The sequence below is a fragment of the Narcine bancroftii genome, chromosome 7 (genome assembly GCF_036971445.1).
Source record: "Narcine bancroftii isolate sNarBan1 chromosome 7, sNarBan1.hap1, whole genome shotgun sequence".
NCBI classification, from domain to species: Eukaryota; Metazoa; Chordata; class Chondrichthyes; order Torpediniformes; family Narcinidae; genus Narcine; species Narcine bancroftii.
In genome coordinates, this window is record NC_091475.1 from 10817603 (window position 1) to 10832200 (window position 14598).

At 43.8% G+C, this 14598-nt stretch overlaps 1 long non-coding RNA gene across 1 annotated transcript in view; it reads left to right on the forward strand.

Annotated features, from left to right (window-relative positions):
- The window catches only part of LOC138739772 (uncharacterized), a 126867-nt gene that overhangs the window by 9798 nt on the left and 102471 nt on the right, over nt 1–14598 (forward strand). The gene's annotated exons all lie outside the window — the stretch shown is intronic.

The window sequence follows — 14598 nt, forward strand, 5'->3', positions numbered from 1 at the left end:
TGTCCAGATTCCCCTTAAATATATTCACACTAACTGTGAAATATTTTCTGAAAATTATGCAAAATCATAGATTTAGTACCATAACTAATGTCTGAATGTTGCTGAGTTTATGCTGAAGTTATTTCCTTCTCTTTATGATCCACAAATTCAAATTTAAAGCAGATGCTGTTTCTCTAAGATAATTGAGTCAAGTGTGGCTGATGCCAATGTCTTCCAAATCTGCATTCACTAGCTGAAATGGAAGGCCATGGAGGCACCAATCTTGACTCTCACCACAGACAATCCTTACCTGCTGAGTATTTTGAACTCTTTTAGTTTTTGCTTCGGATTTGCAGCATTTGTACTGTTTTGCTCCTGCTAAACTGTCTTAGACAATTCCAGACTCTGTGAACAACGACTGGTTCACAAGGTGAATGTCTCTTCATGAAAGAAGTCATTGAAGTGTAAAGTTGGGGATATTCAAAATTCATGGTCTCTTCATTAGGTTTTAAATAGGAAATCAGGAGATGGCCACTCATTAGTTCAGAGATTGGCCAGTACAATTGATTGATGGCATGGGTACTTTGAAATTTTAATTTGTATAGTTTGATAGATGAAGTTATAATTTCTTTTTGTTGAATATTTTATTTAAATTTTTTTGTCCATACATGGAGTTAGTTATAAAATTGAAAAGATACAAATAGAAAAATTATAAATCCATTATTACACTTTATGATGTTAAATCCCCCACCCCCTCCCACCCTAGAAACCCCAATAAAAGAGGAAAAGAAGAACAGACAAGAACAAAAAGGAGAAAAAGAAAGAAATGCAAGGAAAGCAGAGGGATTGTCTAGAAAGTGCTACTTGCCACACGAATCTCCAATATTTAGTCTATTTAATTCTTTGGCGAAGGTTTACACAAGTCCCTAAGATTTGAAAATCGTCTTCAAATTTATGCCTGAAATTTTAAATATGGGCAAAAGTTATAATTTCTGATCACAATTTGATATGAAGTTCAGTCTCAAGGATTTAATCGAAGGAAACAATATTTTCAAATGATTATAATTTTTTCATCCAAAGTGGAAAGACATAACTTTTAACACTCTAACTGAATTAATTTTATTCCAACAGTAAAACATTGCCTTATAACCCATGGACCTCTTCTCAACACCCTCACCCTGCTCCCATGTCTTGCACTATTGTTTTCAACTTGTTTTTCACTTGGGAAATGCATGCTGGGTGCGCAGTCAAAAGAGAAAGGTTTTGGAAAGCAAGTCCAAAATTAGATGTTGTAAATATCTTTAGGAGAGCTTGGAAAATTTTGGATTGTTTTCCCTGATGCATTTGAGGCTGAGGAGAGACCAATGGAAATATATAAAATTATCTGAAGCTGAGATGGGGTTGAGGGCAGGGTCTATTTTTCCAAAAGACAAAAAATAAGGGTACAGATCTAAGGTGATGTGAGAAAGTTTAAAGGAGATGATGGAGGCAAGTTTTCCACAAAAAGTTGTGGGTGCCTGGGATGCACTGCTGGAGGAGGTGGCAGAAGCGGATATGAGAGCAATAATTAAAAGGTGCATAGGATGGAGAGATATAAAGCATGTATAGAAAGACAGGATTAGTTTAAATTGATATCAAATTAAATTGATAACGCCCTGTTCTATACTCTACTGTTTGATGTTGTATGTTAGTATGCCAATAATATGTAGCTAAAGATCTTGAAAATGAAGGAGCCCCTGCAATAACACACACAACCAGATGGGTTGAGCTCAGTGATCAGACTAATTTATTGCAGGCTGCTGGGCTGTACTTATACTTCCAGCCTGGACCTGGCGGAGAACCGCGCTGGAGGGTGCTGACGTCACCCGGGCTTCTGAGCCCCATGCTGGGAGGAAGGGAATACCCCCGACGGCGCCATTTTGGCCGTCTGCCACACCACGTGCCTTACAAGCAGGGTCAGTTTGCCTGCCTAGTGGTGATCTGCCACTCAGACCCCCCAGAACCGGTGCCAATGTTCTTATTCGCCGGGCGGCCTTGCTTCTTGGGCTGGGCTAAGACCACGGGCTCAGTGGGATCGAGGTGCGCTGGCTTCAGCCTGTCCACGGTAAACAGTTCCCGCCTGCCGCCAATGTCCAGCGTGAACGTGGAGCTGAAATGCTGTACAACCCTGTACGGCACCTCGTATGGTCGCTGCAGAGGTGCCGCGGTCAGGCTCCGCGGAAAGCAGTTCGCTGGGAACGTGAGCCATGCCTGGGTGCCAGTGGGGGTTCGAACGAGTCCAAGCATGCCCTGAGGTGAAGAAGTAGTTCGTATGGTGACCGCTGAGGATTGTGAGGTGCGTTGACAAATTCACCAGGTATGGCCCAGGAACTGATGGACCCTTTCCCGAATTGGCACTTGGCCGGGTTGCTGGTAAGGCCGAAATCGGCCAGCCAGGATGAAAGGGCACGTAGGTGGGCCTTGTGTTGCACCTGGTCCTTGCTGGCGACGAGAATGTCGTCCAAATAAATAAAGATGAAATCCAAGTCCCTTCCCACAGAGTCCATGAGGTGCTTGAGCCTGAACGGCAAGTGCAGGAATTCGAACAAGCCAAAGGGGGTGATGATGGCTGTCTTGGGTATGTCCTCAGGGTGCACCAGGATCTGGTGATATCCGCACACCAGGTCAACCTTGGAGAAAACCCTCGCACCGTACAGGTTGGCCGTAAGTCTTGGATGTGAGGGATGGGGTAACAGACAGGAATTGCTGCCTTGTTGAGTCCTCGATAGTTTCTGCAGGGATGCCAGCCTCTGGAGACTTTCGGGACCAGGTGGAGTGGCAAGGCCCACGGGCTGTTGGACCGCCAAATGATCCCCAGTTCCAACAGGTGCGAAAACTCCTCCTTCGCCACCTGGAGCTTTTCAAGCGAGAGCCAGCGTGCCTTGGCGTGAACCGGTGAGCCCTGGGTGGGGATGTGGTGGAACACCCCATGGCGTGGCAAGGCGGCAGAGAACTGTGGCTTGAGGAGTGTCGGGAACTCATCCAGGATTCGCTGGAACTCTTCTCTGGGCATGCTGATCATGGTCATCTGCGGTTGCTCTGAGCAGGAGGCGTCGAGGTGAATGGCCTGGAAGGTATGGGCGTCCACCAGGCGCCTACCTCGAATGTCCACCAGAAGCCCATGTGCGAAGAGGAAGTCTGCACCCAGGATGGCAGTCGGAAGGGACGAGACGGTGAATCTCCATGCGAAATTTTGTTGGCCGATCTGGAAGTGGACTTTCTTGTCTCCATACATCCAGATTTCTGTTGCGTTGGCTGCACGGAGGGGAGGTCCATGAGATCGGTTCCTGGACTTGATGGCCGAGGCCAGGATGACGCTGATCTGGGGTCCAGTGTCAATGAGGAACTGCCAGCTGCTGACTGAGTCCTGCAGATAGAGGAGGCTGTGTCCTTGGCCAGCTGCCGCAGCCATTAACAACGGCCGGCCTGGTCGTTTCCCTGGAACGACCAGGGCTGATGACACTTCCGAACCTTGGCTCCCCAGCGCTGGTGTTATAAGCGGAGGCCTGGAGCGGATGCTGTGGCCTTGGTTATGCTCATGGGGCCGGATGCTCTACCGCAGCACTAGGGGAGGGATTGGCGTGGTCGTGCCCATGCCTCGTGACCCGCTGGACCGCTGAGCCCTCCAGGAATCGTGTGAGCCATAGCTCTTGGGCCTTCTGGGTGACCTTCCTCGGGTTAGTGAAGCTCTCCTGGACCAACAGTGGCTGGATGTCCCCGGGCATATGATCGAGGAAAATGTGCTCGAAAAGTGGGCAGTCAGTGTGCTCACCCATGAGCGTGAGCATCTCGTCCATCAGTTCCATTGGGGACCTGTCCCCCAGGGCGTCGAGGTGCAGCATCCGAGCGGCACACTGGTGTCTGGATAGTCCGAGGAATCCAGTAAGCACTCGCTTGATGGTCTCGTATTTGTCTTCGGCGGGTGGGTGCTGAACAAGTGCAGCACACGTCTGGCAGTGGCCTTGTCCAGGGCAGTGACCACATGGTAGAATTTGGTAGTGTCGGATGAAATCTGGAGGAGGTGAAACTGAGCCTCCGTGTGGCCGAACCAGGTCTCCAGCTCCTGAACCCAGAATTCAGGCAGTTTCACGCCTATAGCGCTGATCCCAGGCTCGCTCATAATGGGTTCAAAGATGTTTGAACCAGTTGGGGTCACCAATTGTAGCAGCAGCTACCCTGCTCCTGAAAGAACACACACAACCAGACGGGTTGAGCTCAGTGAGCAGACTAGTTCATTGCAGGCTGCTGGGCTGTACTTATACTCCCAGCCCAGACCTGGCTGAGAACTGCGCTGGAGGGCGCTGAAGTCATCCGGGTATCACATGGTCCCCCAGCGTGGGCTTCTGAGCCCCGTGCTGGAAGGAAGGGAACACCCCCGACGGCGCCATTTTGGCCGGCTGCCCCACCGCATGGCTTACAAGCAGGGCCAGTTCGCCTGCCTGGTGGTGAGCCGCCACAGAAGAATACATATACACCCTGACATGCTTCATTTAAACTGGAGCTGGGAAGTTGAAATTAGAGGTTGTGTGAAGTGTTTTAATTTTTAATTCCCACCTATCTTACAAGGAAAATGGGGTAAATTGACTAACTTTATCTCTGAGAAACTCCTTAAGAAGTTGTGTTCTTAGCTAACATGATAATGCAAGGAATATATTTCATCTCGTCTGTCATTGCAAATGAAGCTGGAAGAAGTTAATTACTCCCACCACATGCTCATACTGATCTTATTTTCTACAAGTACGCTGAAGACACCCAATAGACCAAATTTTGCTTCTGAAGATCTTATCTCAGTTTATAATTAGATCGCAGCAATCAAACAGACTTAACGAGAAGAACATAGACATTGATGACAAAGTTGGATCTCTTTTGAAAAGGTTATCTACATGCTATAATTGTTTGATAGGTTGAAATTGTAGCCTCTCTTGGCTGAGTATAAAGACACAGCACGTCTTTGAAACAAAACTCCATTATTTTTACTCTTTGCTGCAGTCACCTGTGCTGGGGATGATGGCAAAACAGATAACTCCCAGAGGCAACAACAAGGTTAGATTTGTAATATGACGAAAACCTAGAAGATATGTATCTAAGATTACGTGCTATATAATAATTTGCATTCATTTGCAAATTCTTTGAAGCAGTTTAGTGCTGACTGAATAACCTTACAATATACAAATCAAGGGTGTCAAGCCATATAAATCTGTCTAGCTGCCTAGTTCTTGGCATGCAGAAGAAGAGCCTGGAGGAGAACCTATGCTATCTATTACAGATGCCTACTGCCAAATTCAGGAATGAATCTTGCCTGTCAACCTTTGAGTACTTCAGATCTTCAAGATCAAAGCAAAATGATCTAAGTTAGCACTAGATGAGAGTGAAATTAAAGTAAATGATGAAAGTTGACATTAGCTTTGAGCATTTCTATTAACTTGAAAACAGGGGAAAATAAGGGTTACATGTGAACGTTGTCTACATAAAATTTGTTGGAGGAGTGGAGGGGTGTGGCCATGAATAGGAGAAAGAATCTGGGACAAGTTGGTGAGTTAGAGATTTCACCTGACTTTTCTCTGGTCATTTGTCTTCTGAGCCATCGAGTTTAATGTTACAAAATAAAAATGGAAGATTTTTTTTCAATGTCCTTTGGGGATGGAAATAATCTATTGATCTTCTCTGTTCTGCACACAATGTTCCTTTTGTCCTTTTCTCATGTGGTGAGTCTTGACCACCTTTTTATGTAACTTAGCCACACTGCTGTATCATCATGTTCTCAAGTAATGTGTGAGCTTGGCTATGAAGCACATAGCCTGAAAAAAATGAATTGAAAACAACTGTTGACCAATAAACCTTAGTGTGGCACATTAGCAATAACTCACCAACTATCCCTATTCAATATAGAAAATATCTTTCTCTCTTCCTCCTGAGCCCACCTGTATTATAATAATTTTATTATTCAACCAATGTTCTTTTGATGAATAAATGAATGGTTTTCATCATTGTTCACAGAAAGGAGGGAGTAGTTGTGGCGGGCTTTGTGGTTGAATTTGTGAAGCATGATGGACTAGTGCAAGTCTCCACAAATAAAGAGGAGGCACTCATTCCCTTAGTAGGCCTAAAGGTGGATAAATCCCAAGGACCAGAACCAGACTGCTGTCAGAAGCAAGGGGAGAAATTGCTGGGGCTCTTACTGAGAATTTTAAATCTCCACTGGGCACATTGAGGTAGGTACCAGATGACTAGAGGGCAGCAATGCAGTCTCTCTTTTCAAGAAAAGGCTATAGGGATAAGTCTTGTAAGTATAGCCCTCTGAGTCTAACGGGAAGATGTTGGAAAACCTATGAGTAAGAGGATTAATGATTATTCTTGTTGTTGTTGTTTGTCCTTCGTAGTCGAAGATGACCACGGCTTCAAAGTCAAATTGGAGATTTTGCGCATTGGGTTTGAAGTCATGACTTGCGCTTGACTTGGATTAAAGTGAGGGAGGGTTGCGCAGGTCGTCAGCCTCATTCTCTTGTCCCGGCCAATCTGGACCCAGTGGCAAGACATAGTCGAGATGGCTGGAGACAGGTCAGAATGCAGAGGATGGCCAGCAGTGTTCTGTGTGTGTCTCACTGTGCCTTCTTAGCACTCCACGACGCATTGCTGAGAATCGCCTTTCTGCCCGTTGAACCAGTGATGGTTTCTTCTGCACAGTCCACCGAATCCGGGCTTCACATGCTAGGTAGACCACCCTGAGTGTTGTGGGTCCACAGCAGTTCTTGCGGCAGGCTCGCAAGCCTCCCTATCCATTATTGGGCATCTTCCTCTGCTTTTGTAGCCATTGGAGATGTCTTCTCTTCCGCCTGCTCTGCTGTTGGGATGATCACCTAGTGGTGTAGTAATGACACCCCCCCCTCAGTTGTTTTCGCCCGCTAGCTGAAGCAGTTTCCAGGTGTGGCATGAGGAGCCAACAAGTGAGAGATTTAGGAGATGAGTGAGGTCCATTAATGCCTACCATCCCCACCTTAGTGAGGTGCAGCTATCAGCACCAAAGGTACTCCCTCTCCTCAGAGTTCCCTTCACCCTACACTTGGGAAGGTAGGGGCTGTCTAACAAATTTGGTTGCATTATTTGAAGAGATAATGAAGTGTGTCAATAAAGGCAAGGTAGTAGATGCAGTTTACATAGACTTTAGTGAGCCCTTTGGCAAGGTTCCACAATGGAAACAGTTTCAAATGGTTAGGGCCCATGGAATTAAGGCAAATTGATAAATTGGATCCAAAATTGGCTTGGTATAGGAATAAGAAGCAAAGGGTTATGGTAGAGGGCTATTTTGTCATTGGATGACTGTAACAATTGAGATCACATTTCTGGGACCCTTGCTGTTTGTAATATACCTTGTATGACTTAGATGTGAATACCAAAAGCATGATCAGTAAGTTCATGGAGGAGATGAAGATTGACTGAGATACTGATTGTGTGGAAGATAGTCTTATGGTGCAAAGAGATAGTAATATGTTGATGAACTGGGCAGAAATTTGACAAATGGAATTTAATCTTGTCAAATATGAGGTGATGCATTTTAGAAGCATTCATGAGGCTGAGACATACACCATGAACGGTAGGAACCTTGGAGAACAAATCTATAGATCTATGAAGGTGGCAACGCAGGATGATAACATGGTTAGGAAGGCATATGGGATACTCACCTTCATAAGATGGTATAATGAATATAGAAGTAGGTTATGCTCCATCTTTATATAATCTTTGTCAGACTTCAGCTGAAGTATTGTGTGCAGACCTAGGTACCATGCTTTAATAAGGATGTGATAGAGCTGGAGAGGACATCGAGAAAATTCACCAGGAAGCTGCCTGAGATCGAGCAGTTCAGTTACAAGGAGAGATAGGAGAAGCTAGATCTATCTTTCCCAGAGCAGAAGAGGTTAAGAAGGAATATGATTAAGGCATAAAAAATTTTGAGGGGTATAGATAGGGTAGGATGCAGGAAGAATTACCCCATATTAAAACTAGAGTACATAGAATAAAGGGGAAGAGATGTAAGGAACATATGAATAGGACCGTCTTCAACCAGAGAATAGTGAGTATCTGGAATACCCTACCTGAGAGGCTGGTTGAAGTTGAGCCACTCACAGTACACAAGATGTATTTAAAAGAGCACTTGAATCTCCTGGGCATAGTAGGCTTAGAACCAAATGCTGGGAGATGGGATTAATACAGAAGGGTGCCACTGGTCAGCATGCAGAGTTGGACTGAATATGATTCTGTGACCCCTTGTGTCTAAATGTTGATTGCTATACAGAAACTACTATTTGAAATAATTATGAACTAATGTACGGGTGTTACACCCCTGTCATGGACTTGATTGAAATGTCGAATACTATTTCCCTGTTTCACCATCCATTAACTGGAAAGAATGTGCGTGTGCTCAAAGAACTTGCATGCCCTCATGCACATGTGCGTGTGCATGTGTGTGGATGTGCGCGTGTGCGATCGTTTTGGGTTGGTTGGTTGGTTGGCGTTTTCAACTCCTTGCATCCTAAATACATAAACCATATGTTGCCCTTTCTTGTCAATCCAGCTATTGGACATTAACTAATTGGTTCTCTGACTTTCCTTTATTGGTAATTTGGAACTGGGTAGTTTCAGGCCAGCAACAAGACTGATTGAGACACGGAGAAGAAATTGATTAGAGTACTGCTTCACAGAAAATTAGAACTAAGATGCTGTTCCATGGCACTTTCTGTTAATGTGACATCAAGACATTAGTTGGAGAAAAAACCTGAACACTTAACCAAATTAAAACCCATAAACAACCACGAAATAGAATGCGTGGCAGAGTTTAAAGTCCACTGACTGTGTTGGCATTAGTGTTTTTGCACCAGTGGCTTGCCACACATACACTGTAATGTGATGTAGCATACCAGTGTTGACCTCAGGGGTCATAATATGATGATAAAGGCTCATCGTGGTTACACTGCACAAAACATGGTGTTAGAAGTAAAAGCTGAGCAAAAGAGAGGATTGTTTTCATGAGTGCTTGAGATAAGGACATGAACAATTGCTCGGTGGAAGGACAGAGTTTTATAAATTTGAAATTGTGTATGTTGATGACAAAAGTGGCCTAGAGAAAGGAGAACCAATTGATAAGCCATGGGATCTGTACATTTTCCACCACCAGCACCAATGGAAATGAAAAGGAACTTGAGAGGGAATTGGACATTTTTCCAGTCCCAGTATGAGAACTGTGACATAGCAACAGAGCTAGAAAAGAAGCCAGATAACATTAGAGTAACTACTTTGTTATCTGTCATGGGGGAAGAGTGGTACAAAGTCTGCAGTACACCAGACATAACAAGGGTAGAACAAAGGAAAAGTCCAGAAATACTCAAAAAAATTAAAGGAACATTTTGAACCTGCTACGAATGTCATGTAGGAGCGGTACGCATTCAACATAAAAATGATAGATCAATATGTGTCAGTGCTGAGGAAACTGGCTGAGTCGTGTGAGTTTGGAACGCTGAAAGAAGATTTAATGAGAGACAGAATTGCGCTAGGCACAAAGGATCCAGCTGTGAGGTCCCGCATGTTGAGGGAGGATAAGGTTCCACTGCAGAAAGCCATCGACGTGTGCCAGAGTGCAGAAGTCACAAAAGAGCAACTGAAGAGCATAAAGGGCTCAGTGAGCAAGACAGAGATAGTTCATGCAGTGAATAATTATGGAAAACAGAAGACCATGAAGTGTAATGGGAGACCGCAGAGCAAAACCAGCTCGTCGCAGAAAAGAGACAAAAAACAGAGGTCAGAATATAAATATTGTGGTGGACTCCATCAGAAAGCGAGAGAAACCTGTTCAGTATGGGGTCAACAGTGTGCAAAGTGTACAAAGAACAATCATTTTGCTAGAAAGTGTCTGTCTAAAAAGTCACAAGCGGTGAAGTTCGTGGTCCCAGAAAAGCAAACTGACAATGACAGTGATGAATCATTATACATCGTGGAGCTTGTGAGTAGTTTAAACACACAAGGCTAGAAGTGGATTGTCCAAGCACATGTGACAGCAGACAAATCTCACTGTTGACCAATAACGTGTCAGATAGACACTGGAGCCACTTGCAGTGTCATGAATTTTGCAGACATGTGTGAGGTGATGCAATATGGAGATCCAGACTTGCAAGTATCCAAAGTCAACCTGAGGCCATTTGGTGGAGACCTAGAGGGCAACAGGATTTGTACGTACATTGCAATGGCATACAGTGCAAGGTGAGATTCCAGGTGGTGGATTCCAGTCACCCTACTTTGCTATATGCACAAACAAGTGAGTATCTTGGACTAGTCACATGCAATGTACCTCAACAGGTCAATGTAATAGAGGTGCAGAAAAGTCCGCTCATTAGAGATGAAATCCTACGAGATTATAATGATGTATTCACCTGACTTGGGTGTCTTCCTAGCAAATACCATTTGGAGGTTGATGAGAATGTCAAGCCTGTTCAGCACCTACCTCGAAGAGTGCCAATAGCTCTAAAGACCTGACTGAAAGAGAAAATCAAAGAGCAAGAGGACAAGGGAGTGATAGAAAAGGTCAATACTCCTACTGAATGGATCAGTAGTATGGTTGCTGGGAGGAAACCTAGAAAACTTAGGGTATGCCTAAACCCTAAAGACCTCAAACACACACTCAGTAGGTCTCACTTCCCAATGCCAACTATAGAAGAAATTCTTCCCCAGCTCACCAAAGTGAAGGTGTTCATGATGCTTGATGTTAAGGACAGATACTGGCAGATCAAGTTGGGCGAGAACAGTAGCTACTTGACTACTTTTTGGACACTATTCTGGTGCTACAGAAAGTTGCACACGCTATTTGGCATCTCCAGTGCTCCTGAGGATTATCAATGGAGACAGCATGAAGTGGTTCAGGAATTGCCAGGTATTGAGGCTATAGTTGATGACCTCGTGGTGTATGGATGTTGAGATACACTGGATGATGCCATTGCCAATAATAACAAGAACCTCATCAGACTGCTAGAAGGAGCAAGTCAGGTGAATCTGAACCTGAATAAGAACAAGATTCAGCTCAGGAAGACTGAAGTGAAGTACCTAGGCCATGTAATTATTGCTGAAGGACTTTGTCCAGATCCTGAAAGGTCCAAGCTGTACTAGAAATGGAACGGCCCTCATATGTCAGGCCATTCAGCGACTTGTAGGCTTTGTGAACTATCTTGCGAAGTTCTTGCCCAACCTGTCATTGAGTGTTAACCACTGTGAAAGGTGCCGAAGAAGGATGTAAAATGGTTTCGGGGCACAAAATAAGAGTCAGCCTATAACCTAATCAACACTGCACCAGTGCTGAAGTACTATGATGTACACGATGAAGTGAGGCTAGTGTAATGCCAGTGAAACAGGACTCAGAGCAACTCTCTCAACCAGTTGCATTTGCTTGAAGGACATTAACAGGCACAGAGAGAAAGTATGCCCGGATAGAAAAGGAACACTTCAACCAGTACTCGTTTGGCAAAGAGAAGATCACTGTGGAAACAGACCATTAACTGCTGCAAACTATCTTCATGAAACCTCTACTGGCAACACCCAAATGCCAACAAAGGATGTTGCTAAAGTTACAGAAGTATAACCTGGATGTGAAGTACAAACAAGGAAAGCTCATGTACATAGCAGTCATGTTATTGAGGTAAGCTCTACCACTGAAGAAAGCAGAAGATGGCACAGGTGATGAGATCTCCACCATGAGTCAGCACAGCAAAACAATGAGAGAAATTGAGGAAATAAACCCAGCTTCGATGCTCAAGCTGACTGACTTCAGAAAATGAAAGAACTGACTGAAAGAGATTAAACACTACAAGTACTTCAAGATGTGGTGATGAGAGGTTGGCCAGATACAGTCAACAACACACCAGTTCCCATACTTGAGTATTGGGCATACAGAGATGAGTTTACAACCTAGAGTGGCATACTCTACAAGGGTATGAGAGTCATAGTCCCTAAGCACCTGAGAAGAGGGATGGTGCAACATGTCCATGCATGCCACCAAGGAACTGAGTCAAGTCTGAGGAAGGCTAGAGATGTCATATCCTAGCCCAATGTGAGTCATGAGATAAAAGATAACATTAGGCGGTGCAGTGCTTGTAACGAGCTTCAAGCCTAGCAAGCAAAGGAACCTTTCCAGACTTATGCAATCCGAGATAGACCAAGGATGGAAGTAGGAACAGACCCATTCACCCTGAATGGAAAAGACCATTTGATTACAATTGATTACTACTCAAATTTCTGGGAAGTAGATGAGATGGAGTCAAGTACAAGTACTGATGTGATTGTGTGTTTCAAATCACATTTCACCCGCTATAGTATCCCGGATGAATTAGCGAGTGATAATGGACCACAATTCACTAGTGATGAGTTTCAGCGCTTCATGGCTGAGTGGTAAATACAACACCCAACATCATCCCCTCATCATCCGCAACCCAACAGCAAGGCAGAGTCAGCTGAGAATATTGCCAAAACAATAATGAAGAAATGCTCTCAGTTAGGAACAGATGTGCACAAGGCAATCCTCGAATGGAGAAATACTCCTAAAGAAGGAATGAGCAGCACTCCACTGCAGAGATTAATGCCATGCCGAACACAGACAATGTTACCAACAGCAAAACAACACCTGAAGCCAAAAGTTGTGAAGGGAGTGCAGAGGAAATAGGGGGTGAAAAATAGAAAGACAAAAATCACAGTACGACAGGTCAACAAAGCAACTACGAGAACTGAAAGTTGGAGAAGGTGTCAGAGTGCAGGACTTCAAAGCTCATGATAAAGGACATCCTACGTGGGAGCTTGAGGTGTGTATGAACAAAGCGTCGCTTCAGTCATATTTGGTGAAAGTCAACAGGAAACTGTATCACCGAAAGCAGATCAGATCGATAGCCCAAAAGGACATCGACAGAGCAGATAGCCACGTTGATGGAGATGTGCATAAACGGGTAACTCCCACCACATCAGGTGCAACTGCAGCAATAGTACCTACTGCTGTCATCACACAGAGTCAATATGCACATTGCTGTCGCAACTCATCATGTGATCAGCAACCACACCACCACCAGCAACATGTTCAGCAACAGGATGCGGCAAGGGACCAGCGAGCACCAACACCACCACGACCAGTTCCAGCACGCACGAGAACCATCAAACCACATGTACGATACAAGGATTTTGTAAAATACTGCGAATTGACATTTTTCAACGGAAATTCACTGAAAGATGCTGAACTCACAAAAGAACAGTAATAACAACTAAACAGTGAAGTTATTCGTTTTTATCGTTTCTAGAGAGTCAAAGATGAAACAAATAATGATCATACATGTTTATGTTCATATCTTTTTTTTTTAATTTTTTATTTTTCACACCATAAATCACATTAGCCATGATACACACTTTTTCCTTTTCACACATATACAGTGACATTTTCTCCCCCCCCCCTCCTCCCAACCCACCCCCCCCACCCCCCACTCCCATCCATTTAAGGTATACAATCTAGGATACATTAAACCAGTCAGACAATGTTGTCACTCAACAAAAATACACCAGAAATTCTACTGAGTCCATTCTTTTCTTTCCTTCTCCTTCCATCAACTTAGGTAATGATTGTCCCCGGTAGGTTTTCGCTATTGTATTTAATGTAAGGCTCCCATATTTGTTCGAATATTTCAATATTATTTCTTAAACTATATATTATTTTTTCTAATGGAATACATTTATTCATTTCTATATACCATTGTTGTATTTTCAAATTATCTTCCAATTTCCAGGTGGACATAATACATTTTTTTGCTACGGCTAGAGCTATCTTAACAAATCTTTTTTGTGCATCCTCCAAATCAATTCCAAATTCTTTGTTTTTTATGTTACTTAGGAGAAAGATCTCTGGATTCTTTGGTATATTGTTTTCTGTTATTTTATTTAATATCTGATTGAGATCTTCCCAAAATTTTTCTACTTTCTCACATGTCCAGATTGCATGAATTGTTGTTCCCATTTCTTTTTTACATCGAAAACATCTATCAGATACTGTTGGGTCCCATTTATTTAACTTTTGAGGTGTAATGTATAGTCTGTGTATCCAGTTATAGATGCAAGGCGTTTAGCAAATCAGTTTTGGTTTTGAAAAAAAAATAAAGGAATGGGATGTTGGGATTAGGATTTTTGCACCAGTGGCTTGCCCTTCACACCCTGTAATGAGATGCAGCATACCAGTGTTGACTTCAGGGGTCCCGATATGATAGTAAAAGCTCTTCATGGTTACACTGCACGAAACCAACTATGTGCTGCTATATAGTTTGTGCTTGCTGACACTACTGAAGTTTGTTGTGGTTCTTATGGGCAAATGGTCATGCCCGATGGTGACTGTAGGTAGCACCTCAAGGTGATTTTATTCAAATTGGCTCTGTGGAGTTGAACCTGACAAGATTTAACAGAGAATTCAGAGGGCATCCTGGTAAGTAAGTGTTATATTCATTAGTAGTACTCACTTTAGAAAGGAAGGGAAGAACTCTACAAGGAATAATTCCTTGGAATTTTTCTGTCCCAATCCTC